This window comes from Sciurus carolinensis, chromosome 10 (assembly GCF_902686445.1).
Source record: "Sciurus carolinensis chromosome 10, mSciCar1.2, whole genome shotgun sequence".
NCBI lineage: Eukaryota > Metazoa > Chordata > Mammalia > Rodentia > Sciuridae > Sciurus > Sciurus carolinensis.
The window spans coordinates 79,903,220-79,920,114 of NC_062222.1; the positions used below are offsets into that span (position 1 = coordinate 79,903,220).

Consider the following 16,895-nt stretch of genomic DNA (forward strand, 5'->3'; position numbering starts at 1 on the left):
TTCACATAAGAGGAAACAAATTCTATAACTGTTATTTTATTGATGTACATTTTTCAATGCTGAATTAAACATTCATGTCATATATTCATGTGTCCGGTACTTTTATTTACCTTGATTGCATTTTTAATAGATAAATGCAAGATTAGATTTATATATTTGCTATGAATAGAAGAGAAAAAAAGACGCATAATAAAACCTGGAAGGAAAAAAATGTGTTAACAGTCCAGATTTAGTACTGTACACCTATAATCCCAGCTATTCAGGAGGCTGAGGCAGGAGTATTGCAAATTCAAGGCCAGCATTGTCAACTTATTGAGATTCTGTCTCAAAATTTTAAAACAATTAAAAGACCTTAGCTCAGTGGTAAAGCACTCCCTGGTTCATTTCCCAGTATATAAAGGGAAAAGTGTTAACAGTATTTGTATTCAATGGTATATGTAATTATGGTAAATATATATTTGTTTCCCATTTTATACATTTTGGTATTGAGCATGTATTACTTAAATGGAAAATCAGGAATTAACAAATAAATAAATGTGGTACAGATTTTAGTACTATTGCCTTATAGCTAAGGAAAATATTCATGGAATCCTTTGTAAAAGCAGTAACTCTAAGAGAAAACATATGTCAACATGAACCATGACATGGCCAGATAAAGTATGAGTTTCAAAATCAAAATATTATGTTGTGGTTCATAAGCTAATTAGAATCCAGTCTTGCAGGCACTTGATAAGAAATGTAAACAAGGCCAACATTATAAAAGATTGGCTAGGCAGTCCATTTTTTAGGTGAAATAAGAAACCAGAGTTAGGGCCAGGCTGAAACAGCGAGTAGAACACAGGTTTTATAGTCAGTGGCTTACTGATGTGGTTTTGAACAAGTTGCCCAAACCCCTCTGAGACTCTGTTTCTTCTTTTGTACAAAGGAACTAGTGATTCCCTCTATGCAGAACTGTGCTGAGGAGGGATTAATAGCCAATTGGAATGGTTTAATAGAGTAGAAGAGGGATTAAAGACAGCAAATATAGATAGTTCTTTTAAGGAGTTTTAAGAGAAGAGAAACAAAATGGTGATTAGAGGGGAATATGGTAGGAGAAGTGTTGCTTTTATTACCCCCTGGTACTGGGGATCGAACCCAGGGCCTTGCTCATGCTAGGCAAGCACTCTATCACTGAACTGCATCTTCAGCCCTTTCTTAAATTTTATTTTAAGACAGGGTCTTATGCAGTTGGCCCATGCTGGTCTTGAATTTGCAATCCTCCTGCCTCAGCCTCCCAAATAGCTGGGATTACAGTCATGTGCTGCTTTGCCAGGCGGCCTTATTTTTAAGTTGCACTATTTTATGTGTCTGTATAGATGATACACTGGAGAGGGAAAAATTGGCAATGATGGAGAACTGCAGTAGCGATGCTGTTGAGGAAGTAAACAGGGAGGGACTGGATTTAGATGGAGCACAGTGTATTAAAAAATTATCAGGTGGGACAGAGGAGCCAGTGAGTATGGATGCCGGTGTGGGTAAAGACATGAGAGTTTGAAAGTGCCCTGGTTGTTCTTGTTCCCATTGTGGGCCTGTGATCAAGTCCCTCCCTCCAACAAACAGCATGACCAAAAAGAGAAATTTTGAAAGCTCTTAAGGTGTGAAATAGTTGTCTGGGAGCATTGGAGGGTAAGATGATAGGAAATATTGCACAATTGTGTTGTTTGTGCAGGTAGGGGCCACTGAGGGCCTTCTGCAAGTCAGTAGGCATGAATTTAAAGTGAGATCAGATGGCATGTTGTCTGTTTTCCTGCAGGCACAGTCCCTGGGCTAAAGTCAAGGTGTCAGCAGGGCTGCTTCCTACTGGAAGCTGTAGGGTGAGTTGGTTTCACAGCTTTTGCCAACTTACAGAGGCCACCTGCGCTTCTTGGCTCATGGCCCCTTCTCCCATCTCCAGAGCCAACATAGTGTCACATCTCTTTCACCAACTGCTACCTTCGTCATAGCCTCTCTCAACCCTGACTCACTTGCCTCCCTCTTATGAAAACTCTCATGATCACCTTGGGGTCCCCTATTCTCACCATCTTGAGATCCCTAATTTAATCATATCTGCAAAGTCCCTTTTTGCCGTGTAAGGTAAGATACAAGTCTGCAGATTAGGACGTACGTGAGCATCTCTGAAGAGGGTCTGTTATTCTGTCTTCCATAATCAGTGAAGTTCGGCATGCTTTCATGTAATTAGCTTTCCATATTTCTTCTTTTATGAATAACCTGTTTGTGACATTTATTTGATACATATTGAAGTATGCATATTGCATGTTCCTCCCCAGTTTATTGCTTGCCTTTCATTTGTTTACAAGATGCTAACTCACATAAGTACATTAATTTTAAAATCTTTTTATTATGTAAAATGTCAAACAAATAAATGTAGATAGTGTATTAAATCTCCACATACCCATCACCAAGCTTAAGTAATTATCGACTCAAGGCTAATCTCATTTTGTCCATACTCTTGTCCACTCCTCCCTTATTATTTATTATCTTGAAGCAAATCCCATATATGTCATTTCATCCATAAACACTTCAACAAAATACATTGTTTTCATAAATAATATTGTCTAAGGTGGTGTTTTTTATGTGCCACGCACAGCAAAAAGCTCAATTCATTTGTCATTTTAAAGGAAATAAAATCTGAAAAAAAATTTAATACCTTTATTTTATTTATTTATTTTTATGTGGTGCCGAGGATCGAAACCAGTGCTTTACGTGTGCAAAACAAGCGCTCCACTACTGAGCTACAGCCCCAGCTCCTGGATGTTTTTGAACTTTTTTTTTTTTTTTTTTTTTGGTACCGGGGAGTGAACCCAGGGCCTCATCACTGACCTATACCTTCCAACCCTCTTTTATTTTTGTAACTTTTTTTGTGGTACTGGGAATTGAACCTAGGGGCATTTCTACATCCTCAGCCCTTTATTTTGTTTTTTATTTTGAGAAAGGGTCTAAGTTGTTGAGGCTGATCTCGAACTTGTAATCCTCCTACTCAGTCTCCTGGATTGCTGGGCAGACTTGCATCACTGCACCCAGCTTGTTTTTGTACCTTTTAAGAAAGATATTTTCCTTTTCTTCCACTTGTCTTTATTAGAGATGACCATTTTGTAACTGCTTTAATAAATATATGTGAGCACCTAGCACGTGGAAAAGGCTAGGCATTTAACTTGTTACCCTTATGTGTACATGAGTAGGGAACTGTATAAAAGGATTACATTTGTAAAATTAGCAGGCTGCCCCCTGAGTCCCCATTCCTGATTTAGTCCTCTTTCCATGACGACAGTGATGATTGGGAACAACTGCGAGTAGGCTGGCAATTGTCTGCCATGCCCGCATCATTTACCCATTTAAATGATTTAGCCAAGGCCACAGGGTACTGGGAGGCAAAAAACAGATGAGCAAAAAGAAGGGAAAAAAACAACCCCTCCTTCACAGTCAGCCTGCTACTTGATGACCCTTCCACATTCCCCAGACAATGGGCTCTATGATCCTTTGTTGACCACAGCCCACACTGGGTGGATTGTTGGCCACCACAGGCGGGCGAGAGTGCTGCTGGCTTCCACTTTGAAAAGGAAGGTATATGACAAGTTCAGTTTTTACTTAGGACTAGGTAAGAATAGATGATCCAGATGATTTCTTTGAGTTCCAGATATAAAGGGGGCTGTAGAGTTCAGTGTGTGCTTATCATAACCTAGCAACTCCTCAGCCAAAACAAACACAGCTCAAACCTCACTACCACAAATACCAACGGGTTTATTGGGCACCTCTCTGACATTCTCACCACCTACTCTCTTAACTCCTTTCAGTCTGGTTTGTACCTCTTTCTGTGAAAATTCTTCTTTTGAAGGTTTCCAGTTAAATCCTGGACATTAGATCACTTTGTCTTATGTGTCCTATCTTCAGTGACTGTTAACCACCTCCTTCTTTAAACTTCTTGGCTCTCTTAGCTGCTGCAATACTAAATGATTCTCTTTTACTCAGGTGTTGGTTGATGCATCTTTGTTATGGTGGCCCTTTGTCCCTAAATGTGGCTCCTCTAAATGCTTTGACAGTCACCTGTGCTTCTCTCTTAGCATTCTCCTCAACTTCAACTCTCTTTCTCCCAAATCTCCATTTGAAGCCTAACTTCTTGCCTGAACTCCACACCCATGTTTCTGGCTGATTTCTGGGGAATGTCTGTGTTGCCTTTCTCAGAAACAATTGTGGTAGTAACTGAAAAGAATCACAGTGTGTGGATAGTAGAATTATCTGATTGCTAAAAATAAGGCAGGCCTGAGTGGACCCTGTGGCACCTACCTGAGCGGCTACAGAGTCACCTAGCCTTCCCTCCAAGGATCAGGATGTGGAGGTATTGTTTTGGTTTTTGTTTGTTTTTAGTCCAAGCCCTGGTGCATTCTAGGCAGGTACTATACCACTGAGCTACATCCCCAGATTCCCAATAGCTTCACTCTTCCTCTAGGTCTGATGCTTCAACCCCCCCCCCCGCCCCCCCCCGCCGCCGCCTCCCAGGCTCTGAAATGTTGAGTTATCTTTCATCTTTTCCCAGACAATCAAATTCTCTTACTTTTTGCCCAACCCTCTTACTAGTGTTGTATCTCAGTCTTCTGGATACTGGGCCTTGAGCTATATGGCCATCTCCAGGACATTCATTAGGTCTTGTTCATCACAACTTCTCAAAGTTGTACCTTCTGTGTTCACTTGCTCCTAACCTCCTTCATGCCTTTAGTCATGCTCAAAACTACTGAAAACCTCTTTCACTGCTATTTCTAGATGTGATGTTTCAGCCTTCAGTCCACCCTACTTTCTAATGCCATCTTAAATCCTTCCTGGAACTTAGTGAGATATAAAGACGTAACTCTAAAGCAAAATTTTACAATTATTTATTAGCATTCTTTCCTTTTTATTAATTATTCTCTACTTTGTATCATGTGAAAGGTTGAAGGCCTAGCTTTGCTAGCGTCCTAGGCAAACTCTTTTTGGCATATGTGCTAGCCAAAGTTGTGCCTCAGATATTTTTAAACACTCATCTTAAAGTTCCTGCATGGGAAAATGCCTTCAGGTAACTTGTACCTCAGGCTATAGTACACAATATCAGTGTGCTATTCAATCTCCCATAATTACTTTTTCTTTCTTTCTTTCTTTTTTTTTTTTTTTTTTTTTTTGAGGTGCTGGGGATCAAACCCAGGGCTTTGTGAATACTAGTCAAGTCTCAACTACTAAGTTATACCCCTAATCCACAGTTATTCTGTTGAGTTTTAGTTATAGGGGCTTCCTCTTCCTCTTCCTTTTTTTTTTTTTTCTTTTGAGGCAGGGTCTTGCTGTGTTGCCCAGGCTGCTCTTGAACCCCTAGACTCAAGCCATTCGAATAGCTGGTATGATGGGTGTATAGCACTGTGCGTGGCTCTTCTCATCTTAATTAATTCATTGACTAAATAATTATTGAACCCAGAGGTTGGGGAAGGCCTATCTCTGAAGCAGGCCTTAGATACCTGGAGGGACAGGCCACTAAGTAAAACAAAGCAGGTGGTGATGGAAACTGCAAAAGTAGAGAAAAGATGCCTCCTACCCAGGGAGCAACAGCTACTAGTCCTCCCCCTGTTTCCATGTGGAAAAGTAGGTTTCTTATTATCACATCTTTTTCAAGAGAAGCTGGATATTTGAATTTTGATGTGAAATATTTAAATTTTAAATGTCAGTATCCTGTTCCAAAACCTTTTAAACACACTGAGGGTTAAACAGAATGATTGCAAGTTGAATGGGACCTGTAGACTGTCAGTTTATAACCCCTGATCTCGAGAAGCCCCTCTATGCCCCTCCCATGTTCCCTGACACCTTGCATTTTCATGCTTGGCTACATATCCTCTTATCTGAACTCCCCAACCCCATTCTTTCCATGATCCAAATCCTGCTTAATCATTGAGCTCCAACTTAAAACCTGTTGTGTTGAGTTTGGCTTTTCAGCAGCAATAGACAGCACATAGGGAGAACCACGTCTGAAATGGGTTGACAGGTGGTCTAGATGCCAAATCCTGGGAGGTCAGCCAAGGTAGGGATCAGATTCTCAATTGACAAGTCCAGGGAACAGGGAGCCAGAGCACAAGAGGTTCAGTAACTTAGGTTAAGGAGTCTGAGCAAGTGTTAGGCACAGACTGTCAAAGAACAGAATGGAACTTGATAACAGTCACAAAAGCCTTTAAAAAAAAATTCGGTTTTTGCAGGAAAGAGAAAAAGAAGGGTTCTGAGAATTTTTTTTTTTAAACTTAATATGTGCTATATATGTCTCAAAGTGATACATGAAGTTCAGAGAGCTCAAATAGCTTAGTCATGTCAAGCAGCCAGTAAATGGCAAAATGAGAATGTAGATTTTCACTTCTTTATGGAAACCACTACACCAGTGGTTATCAATTTAGGCTGTGTGGGGATTGTACACGTGTTTAGGTAATATATCAGTGAAATATATCCATATATGATATGTCTGGGGTTTGGTTCCTGGAATGCATTAAAAAAATTCAGATGCCTACGGTCTAGAACTGTAGCTCATGGTTAACACTTGCCCTAGCATGTACAAGGCCCTGGGTTCCATCCCCAGCAACACACACACATACACACACACACACACACACACACACACACACACACACAATTCAGATGCCTGTGTTGCACCTATATAAATCTGTAGGGGAGGACCCGGAGGTCAGTAGGCATCACAGTTCCCCAGATACTTTCAGTGGTGGTCCTAGCCACCTTCTCCCACCTGCTAAGCAGGAGGTAAACAGTGAGTAATGAACAGTGGAAGTCAGGGAGGCAGGGGGAACTCACGTAATTGAATTTTAATTAGTCCTTTCTTCAATTGAAAATGTACTATCTGTACAAACAGATACCCAGTTTGGGAGTTTGGGGAATAGAAAAGAGGGACTAGTCAGGGGCACTGAGCCATTTTAGATAGAAAGTAATAGTTCTTCAAATGTTGGTTTGGGCTTGTTTTTTTTTCAAGTGTAACTAGCACCTGAATCAAGAAACCAAACCTTAGCAGTACCCCCAGGGCTACCTTTGTGTCCTATCCCTTCCCAGGTAACCATTCTCCTTCTAAAATCATAGGCCATTTTGCTCCTTTCATACTTCTTATGAATAAGATTATAGAATATTTTGTGTCCGACTTTTTTTATTCAACATTTTGTCTTATGAGATTCATCCTTATAATTGTATGTAGCCAAGATGATCTTTTAATGTTATTAAATTCACCCAATTTCTATCCGAACACATTATTTGGAAGGGCTCTTTGCAAGTAAAATTCTTCAGATGATTTACTGAATAAGCCACCTCCCCTGGTAGGTATGGGTACAATCCATTCCTGAAGGATTTGTTCAAGAATTTAAATGTAGAAAACTAAAGTTGAAGACAAATGATATTTTGTAGAACTAGTGGTACAGATCATTAAACTTGAACTTCTCAAAAGAGAATGACAGTATTACACTCATAATGATTTGTTAACCATCACAAATAAGTTATAATATTTCACACATATAAGAGATTGGATTATCTGGATAATTCTTCTTGGGATCTTTTTATTTGGGCATGTCTTTGGGAGTTGCTTATGATATTTCCCCCCCTTGTACATGTGGTATTCAATATCAGCCCCTTTCTTCACTTAGATATGTTTAAGACTAAACACGTAGGTAGTGATGAAACAGTGTTTTTATGCCTACAAGAGAATGTAAGATATATCTTCTGAATTACTTACATTAACAATCATGGATTGATTGTTAAGCATTTTAAGCACACCATTAAATGTTCAAAAATGCCATAAAATTTACTCTTAGTTTCCTTAGCAGTTTCTTCTTTCTGTACACTCACCATTCTCAAACAAGCTAGCAAAATGCTTCCTAAATATGGCCACGTACTTTTGACAAATTTGTTTCCTATGGAATTTCTTTTTATGGACTAACCAAAGTTTGCCCTTGACAACAAAGTACAGGGAAGGTCTTTGTGAATCAGTTCTTTCCTAATATATTTGAACGTCAGTTGCCTTGTCACTTGCCTTTGGGAGACTCTGAAACTGCCAGGGGGTATGAGTTTTGTGTTGTGCTCTCTTCCCCAAAAGATGCCTCAGTTGTTCTAGAGTCCTGGGAGGCCAACCAGAATAGAAACATTGAGGACAGAGGCTCTGTGACATTTAAAATACACACAACAAGCAGTAATCACGAGTGTGCTTTCTTCACTAGATATTACTTCTCTTTACCCATAAAATGAGCAATGAAGTTTAGTCTTCACACTAGTGTCTTATGAAAAATGGTGGAATGAGACAGACATCATTACCCTACTACGTACATGTACAATTATATGAATGGTATGAAGCTATGTTGTGCACATCCATAGAAATGAAATGATGTACCCCATTTGTGTACAATGAATCAAAATACAGTCTGTTAAAAAAAAAAAAAAGATTTGGAAAATGTATTTCTAAGCAAATGGGTAGAACTCAATAATCAGTTCTAAGATTTCGACGACCAAACATTGTCCCAGCTTGTGCTGTTATTCCCTTAAGATCCTACATTTTATAAGAAAGGTTATCAGACCCCTGCCAATTCTAAGAAGAAAAGAAAGTTCTACTTTTAAATGTGTAAAAACTGTATATTTTCTTAGTTTACAAAGGAAATGCAGTTTATTCATGGAAATTAAGACCAACTTTCAAAGAATTTTGTTTTCTCTTTGCTCAACACAGAAATGGGTGTTTTATGATAAAGGTGCTTTCTTGCACAAATATTTTTCATTTGCTTTTCTTCCTCCTCCTCCTCCTCTTCTTCTTCTTCTTTTTTATTTTTTTGCAGTGTTGGGGATTGAACCCACCAGGGACCCTTTACCACTGAGCTGCATCCCCAGCCCTTTTTATTTTTTATTTTGGGACAGGGTTTCCCTAATTTGCTGATCCTGGCCTTGAATTTGGAATGATCCTCCTTCTTCAGCCTCTTGAGTTGCTGGAATTATAGGTGTATGATATTGTGCCTGACTTACACAAATATTTTTCTAGGATTTACAAACAATGGATATGCTTGAAGAAAATTTTCTTTTATTACTATTATTATCATTTGGTACGAATGGTTGAAAAAAAGGTTATAACCACTGAGTCACATTCCCCCAGCCTTTTTTATTTTTAATTTAGAGATAGGGTCTTGCTAAATTGCTTAGGGCCTCAGTAGGTTGCTGAGGCTGGCTTTGAACTATTGATCCTCCTACCTCAGCCTCCTGAGTTGCTTGGATTATAGGTGTTTGCCACTACATTTGGTGAAGAAAATTCTTTTTTAAATGCCATTTTCCTCCTTCCTGAGGTGTCATGCTTTTTTAGTTGTGCCCTGGCATAATCTGGTGGCCGTGCTTATGGTTGCTATCACATCATTGCTTCTTCTTCATTTTTTAAAAAAAATTAATTCAATTTTTTTTTTTTTTTTTTTTTTTTTTTTAGTACTAGGAATTGAGCCCAGGGCTTCACACATGCTGGGTAAGCACTTTACCAATGAGCCTATTCCCAGCCCTTCCTGCTACCCCTTCTGTCAGGGATAGTAATTGTCCACCATTTCAATTTCTTCACTGGCTTAGTTGGACATAATTATTCCTTCTCTCAGTTCTCAGCCATACCTTTAGCAAATTTGCATCTTAAACCTTATTGTATAACAGTGATGATAAAATTCTTCTTTGCTTTTGTCTCTCACATCATTAAAAGCAATGATTAATAAATATGATTAATTATATGATTATTCTTTTATTTTTATTTTTAAAATCATATTAGCCTTTTTCCAAACTTACGTTTATTTAATAATTCATAATGGAAAACATATGTAGTTTTAGTGACAAGCTCATCATCTGTTTTATCTACTATTAAGTAGAAACAATTTAAATGAAGACTCTGTATAACTTTCAGGGTTCCTAGGCACACTGTTGGTGCTGAGCAAATATGGACTGGAATACCCATTTAAAAAAAAATTTGTCTTATACCTTGCTTTTGCTCTGCGTTTACTTCCTGTCCTTTTTTCTTCCCTTTTTCCTTTATTATTTTCATTTATTAGTATTATTTTATTTTTCCTTTATTACCTTTTATTTTTAAAGGTAAGACCTTGTTTATAATATACTTTTTCTTTTTTTTGTTTTGGTACCAGTGATTAACCCTGGGGTGCTTAACCACTGAGCCACATTCCCAGCTCTTTTTAAAATTATGATTATTATTTTAATTTTGAGACGGTCTCACTAAGTCCTTGGGGCCTCTCTAAGTTGCTGAGGTTGGCTTTCAATTTGTGATCCTCCTGCCTCGGCCTCTTGAGCTGCTGAGATTATAGGTGTGTGCTGCTGCACCTGACTTATAATGTACTTTATAGATTCGAATTTTCAAGACTACCCTAAAGAAGACAGTTTATTTCCTCTTAGTTACCATGTTTGAAAGCCATATATTTGTCACCCAGTGAAGACTGATGTCTGGATCATGACCATATGGCCTAAAAATAATGTTGATGTAATGGTTTGTATGTCGGGCCCGGTGCTGAGGGCTGTGTGTATAGTGGTTCTATATGGTAGAAACTACTATTGTACCTTTTTACAATAAGAGGAAACAGACTCAGAGAATTTAATAAGTTCTAAATGCCAAGCTTGGATTAAGAACCAGATTTTACCAGATTTCACAAACTGTGTGTGTGTGTTTAAACCTTAAAAAAAATGTTTATTTTGAAGTAATGTATAGATTAATGAGAAGTTGTAAAGAATTGTACTGGGAGGGGCCCTTTGTAAATTTCACCTGCCTCTCCCAGTATTGACATCCTTCCTGACTAGAGTACAAGATCAAAATCAGGAAATCTCTCAGCATTCTAGTTTCTGTAACCTGAGGTCATTGATTAACACAGAATGTTAGTTAAATATGACTTTTAAAAATATAGCATGTTCTATAAAGTCTTGATTTCAATAAATCATTACTGGGATATACTCTGGAAAAAAAATGACAACATGATGTAGATCATTGATTCTTAAACTTTTGGGACATAGATCCCTTTTAAAAGAAAATGAAATATGAACCTAGTTCTCATTTAAGAAAAGACAAACATATATATACATATATGTATATGTATATACACATACACACACACAGTATTCATAGTTTTCCAAATATTCCTATATTCACTTCCCAAAATGTGCATAGGCTTCAGGTTAAAAACTTCTGATTTAGCTGTGCATGGTGGTGCACACCTGTAATCTCAGTGGCTCTGGAAGCTGAGGCAGCAGGATTAAAAGTCCAAAACTAGCCTTAGCAACTTAGTTTCACTGTGTCTCAAATAAACATAAAAAGGACTGGGGATGTGGCTCAGTGATTAAATGCCCCTGGCTTCAATACCTGGTACCAAAAAGAATAAAAATAAAACAAAACTTCTGATTTAGTGCTGGGTTACAGTTTAGTGGTACAGCACATGCTTAGCATGTGGTTGCAAGGCCCTTGGTTTGATCCTTAGCACCCCCCACCAATTTCAGTTTAAAGTAACCTTTAAAGAAATACATTTACTTAAATCTGGTGAGAGCTGGGTGCAGTGGCACACACTTGTAATTTCAGCTACTGGAGAGGCTGAGGCAGGATTGCAAATTCGAAGCCAGCCTTGGCAACTCAGTGAGACCTGTCTCAATTTTTTAGAAGAGTTGGGGATGTGACTCAGAAGTTCAGTGGTAAAGTGTCCCTGGGTTCATTTTCCAGTAAATAAAATAAAACAAAAATCTGGAAACTATTTAACTACCTTTCTTTAAAAAAAAAAAAAATCTTTTCCTGATTCTGCTTATAAAAAAGTCTCCCCACCCCCTGCCCTACTTAAGTGGCCGAAAGTCTCTTGAAGTCTCTATAGCTCTTGGTAACTTAGAAGGGGGCAAAATAAAAAAAATTAAAATTAAAAAAACAAGAAGCAAAAACAAAACACATCTGCTTCCAGCATCATTGCCCTTATGAACCCATTTAATCTAGGCCCTCTTTCTTGTACCAAAAAAGCCTTTGGTCACTAGCTTTCAGTTCCATTTCCATTTTTACATCACCACCCAGAACTTGGGGAATTTGAGGTCATGGTCCTGAAGTAAGGGGGGCAGGCCCAGCGGGAAGCCCAGCTATATACAGGAAAGTAACTAGAATCTTCTGATAGTTGCCAGCTGCCAGGAGCCATGTAATTTACAACCAGGACTTACCTAGATAATGTGAGTCAGCAAGGTACAGGTCAGAGTGGCAACCTACAAGGAGGAGAAAGTGTGTATGGGGGTGTGTGTGTGTGTGTGTGTGTGTGTGTGTGTGTGTATGCGGGCCTATGATCTAACCAGGATAGGGCACATCTTGGTTTGTTTGTTTTGGTACTGGGGATTGAACCCAGGGGCACTCTACCAGTGTGCTTCATCCCCAGCCCTTTTTTAAAAATTTTGAAATTTTGAGACAGGGTCTCTCTTAAGTTCCCCAAGCTGGCTTCAAACTTGCAATTCTCCTGCCCCAGCCTCCGTAACTGGAATTATAGGAGTGCACTGCTGTGCCCAACCCACATCTTAATTTTGAGGGAGATTCCTGCCTTAGTCTTAAACCTCTTACATGTTTCCAACAGAGGTAAAGTTCAGAGAAATAGTTCGCTGTCATGGAGCCAGAACCCATAGTTTAGTTAGCCTGGACACCGCAAGGAAGTGGTTACACCTGGAAACGTGGGTGGAAAATAGGGCTGATGCTGACACTGCTTGAGGGATGGTTGGCTGTGTTTGACTCTAAACTGGCCTAAAGGCAGATGAAAGCCGCATGTTTTCACTGTCTTAACAACTGCATAATTTCTTTATGGAGCTCTTTGTCTAATCAGAAGTTTCACAATGACTCTACCATCTTTTAAGTTTTCTGATTGCTGCTGAATGCCCTGTATTTTATAAAGAGATTTTTTGTTGTTGTTGTTTTTCTTTTGTTTTTTGTTTTTTACTACCTTAAATAGTTTTACAGGGCTGTGGATGTGACTCAGTGGTAGACTGCTTGCCTAGCATGTGTGAGGTCCTCGGTTGGAGCCCCAGGACTGCAAAAGAGTTTTAGAGCCTGCTTGTTGTAAGAGATTAATGAAACAAATTTGCTGTTGAAGGTACTTTATCCTTTCCTCCTCCTTCTGAACTTAACTCTATTTCAAAGACATAGGCCATGGTTTCTTTACTCTGCCAGACAACCAAGTATTTAATCTGGGAAGAGATTGGTGAGTGGATGGAAGAACAGGAAAGCTGGGCTAGCTGTCTCTGACTTTATGTAGCACTGTGTTGGGTCCCCTGATGTTGGGTGGCATCAGTTTGTTTTTAAGAGATGGGGGTGGGTCTTACTTTGTCACCCAAGCTGGCCCTGCACTCCTGGGCTCAAGGGATTCTCCTGCCTCAGCCTCCTGAGTGCTGGGACATGCACCATCATGTCCAGTTTGCCTTACTTTTACAACCAGATTCATATACACATGCACACTTTACCAGATACCATGCTAAATACTGTAAATAATCTTCACAGCCACCCTAAAGTGGGCTGTTTATCCATGCAGGAAACTGTCAGAGAAATGAACTAACTTGACCAGTGTTACAGAACTACTTAAAAGAAGAAAATGGAATCTGATTCCATGTGTTTCATGCTTTTCTGTTTAAGTGGAGAATCGGCCCCTCAGGTCTGACTTCTAGCAGTACAAATTCCCTCCTTCCACCGCCATGAGAAACTCTGGCTCAGGGACACTCCTTGACACTAACTTAATCCATAGGAGACTGATTAAGGAGCCACCAGAATTCCATTTAACAAAGGGAGATAGACCTTTCCAATCAGCAACATCTCTGCTGACCCCCAGTGCCTGGTGAGCATTAAATCAGAGGAAAGGGTTGGGTAACTTTGAGCCAGCTCATGTCCAGACGGCACAGATCAAAGAATTAAACATATCCTGCAGCCCAATAATGACGAGAATATTCTTGTCTGACAAATATAGTCACTCCTGGGTGGTGGAACATAAACACTGGTAAAATGTTTCCCCTTTTCAAAGTCATTTTCTGGACTCCAGGCAACTCAGGGCTGATGACTCTTCAGTTGTTTACATTACCTTTCGTTGTTATACTTTCCAGGATTACCATATCTCTTAGATCACTTAGCCTAAGGTGAATGTAGCTGTCATCATAACTTCATTAGTAGTGAATAGAGCCCGTTAGAATTCATGTATTCAGAATGAGTTACTCTTGTAATCCCATAATCTAATTTTTTGTAGGTTGATTTTGGGTTATGATTATCTCTAAATTCTAAAGAAGTGATAAATGGGCAGATGGCACAACTGTTTTGCATGTGCTTCTGGATGTGTGACATATTTCACACACAAGAACTGAATGGAGAATTAAAACTTTTTTAGACACTGACACATCCCTGTTCATAGAGAACTAATGAATGTAAAGATTGTAGGGAGAAATGCATATTTGAGTCTTTCTTCAGGCCCTAAAAAACTTTCTTCTTTCTCACTCTACAAGGAATGGATTCATCCTATTCACGGGATTAGGCTTTTCTGTGCATTAAAAAAGCTGTGTAAGGAAGACAGTCACACCAAAAGAGAACCCTGGAATTTTCAAGTAATGTGTTTTCAATCAGAAAGTCTTGTTCAAAGGCTGGCAAGAAAGTTCATCCTTTAGCAGAGGGGCATGGTTTGGTGACATAAGTTAGGAGATTCTGGGGTCTCTTTCTAAATTGGCTACTTTTAGCCTTGTGCTGCTTTACCATTTAGTGAATTGCATGTGAAACTGAACTTTGTTAATGTGTTTCAAACTGTTGTGAAAACTGTAAAATGCTATGGCATGTAATTTGCTACCTCAGCAAAAGCAGTGGGCAGTCAATGAAAAGAAATCAGTTGCAAGCAATCAAGAAATCAGTTGTGGGCTGGGGATATAGCTCAGTTGGAAGAGTGCTTGCCTTGCAAGCATCAAGGCCCTGAGTTCAATCCCCAGCACCACAAAAAAAAAAAAAAAGTGAAAAAAAGAAATTAGTTGTAAGCAATTGGTGTGTACACTTTTAAGGACCAAACGATAAGTGCCAATTTTATTGAGCACTTACCATATTTCATGTTTTGTGTGTATTAACTTATGTAATCTTAATAATACCCTGATAAGGTAGATATTATTATTGTCCCCATTTTACTCTATCTTGCTGAGTTCTGACATGGAGGAAGGGGAAGGGGCAAAAGTACAAAGGAATTAATGGGCTCCCTGAAGTTCTTTGTGAGGGCACTAATGCCATTCATGAGGGTGGAGCCTCATGACCTAATTACTCCCTAAAGTTCCCACTTTTTCGTACCACTGCAGTGGAAGATTGAGTTTCAATGTGAATTTGATGGGACACAGACATTCAAGCCACAGCATTATACTTCTTAAAGTAACAGCAGCAGGGCAAAGAAATTTACTGTGCATGCTTTGGATGGTTAAAATTGTGTTGAGTAAAGATACTTTAAAAAAAAAAAAGAAAGAAAGAATATCCTTTAAGGACTTGGATTTGACTCCCTTTCAATGCATAGTCTTCATAAGCCTTACTTATGTGGGGAGTGCATCCCTAAACATTCATGTACCCACCTACTTCATCAGCAAAGTGATGGTAATGGACTTGGTTGATCTTTTAAGATTTAGGAAACTTGAAAATGGTCAAATGAAAAGGGTGTAGAGAAAAAAGATTTGTAAATTAAAATGTCAGATAAGTACTTGAAGCTGAGACTCGATAAAAAGCAGGAATCAGATAATATAATTCTAGTAATTTTACCCTTTTAAAAACCTTCATTTGCTGGATTGGGGTTTAGCTTGGTGGTAGAGTGCTTGTCTAACAGGTACAGAAGCTCTAGTTTGATTTCCAGCACTGGAAAAATAAAATTAATTTGCTTTTTTTTTTTTTACTTTTTAATTAAAAATTTTTCCCAACATTTTTTATTGTGCATTATAGTTGTACAAACTGATGGGATTTGTTGTTACATATTTGTACATGCACACAATACACAATATAGCAATATAATTTGACCCGTAGATTTTCTTTCTTTCTTTCTTTCTTTTTTTTTTTTTTGGTACTGAGGATTGAACCCAAGGATGCATTTGCTGCTGAGCTGCATCTCCAGACCTTTTTAATTTTTATTTTGAGATAGGGTCTCACTACATTGCCCCAATCAGCCAAAAACTTGTGATCCTCCTGCTGAAACCAAGTAGCTGGTATTACAGGTATGTGCAACCACACCCAGCAGAAAGACTGTTCAAAGGTGACTTTAGATCAGAGAGTACTGAATGAAGTAGCCAGATATTATTTTATTTATTTTATATACAAATGTGGATAAGAAAACATTTGGAAGAACATTCACCAAAATTGTGTTCACCTTCTCAATGAGAATCATTTATGACTATTCTGTTACCCAGAACAAAACTTGCAAAGGAGCCTATCCTAGACTTCTGTTTCCCATATCTACTTAGTCATCACATTTTTTGTCCCATGTAGTTCTCAAATTTCTTTTTTCCTTGCCACTATCTTAGACTTGTCACTTTTTAACCACTTTTAAAGCAGATATAATTCATTTTTATCTGTTAAATAATGTAAAATTTTAAAGTGCCAAATAAGAGAGCCAACTTGTTTGGAGCTTTCACTGGCCAAATCAAGGACAATTTGAGCAAGAAAATACTGATAACAATGAATTATAAAATAGGAACCTAGGCTGGGGTTGTGACTCAGTGGTAGAGCACTTGCCTAGTATGTGTGAGGCACTGGGTTTGATTCTCAGCACCACATATAAATAAATGAATAAAATAAAGGTCTGTTGACATCTAAAAATATTTAAAAAAAAAACAAATGGGAACCTATCCGTTTATACTGATATAAATTA

The 16,895-nt window shown here is 38.6% G+C and overlaps 1 protein-coding gene across 1 annotated transcript in view; it reads left to right on the forward strand.

Moving 5' to 3' along the window:
- The window catches only part of G3bp2 (G3BP stress granule assembly factor 2), a 76,832-nt gene that overhangs the window by 23,353 nt on the left and 36,584 nt on the right, over positions 1-16,895 (forward strand). The window lies entirely within an intron of this gene.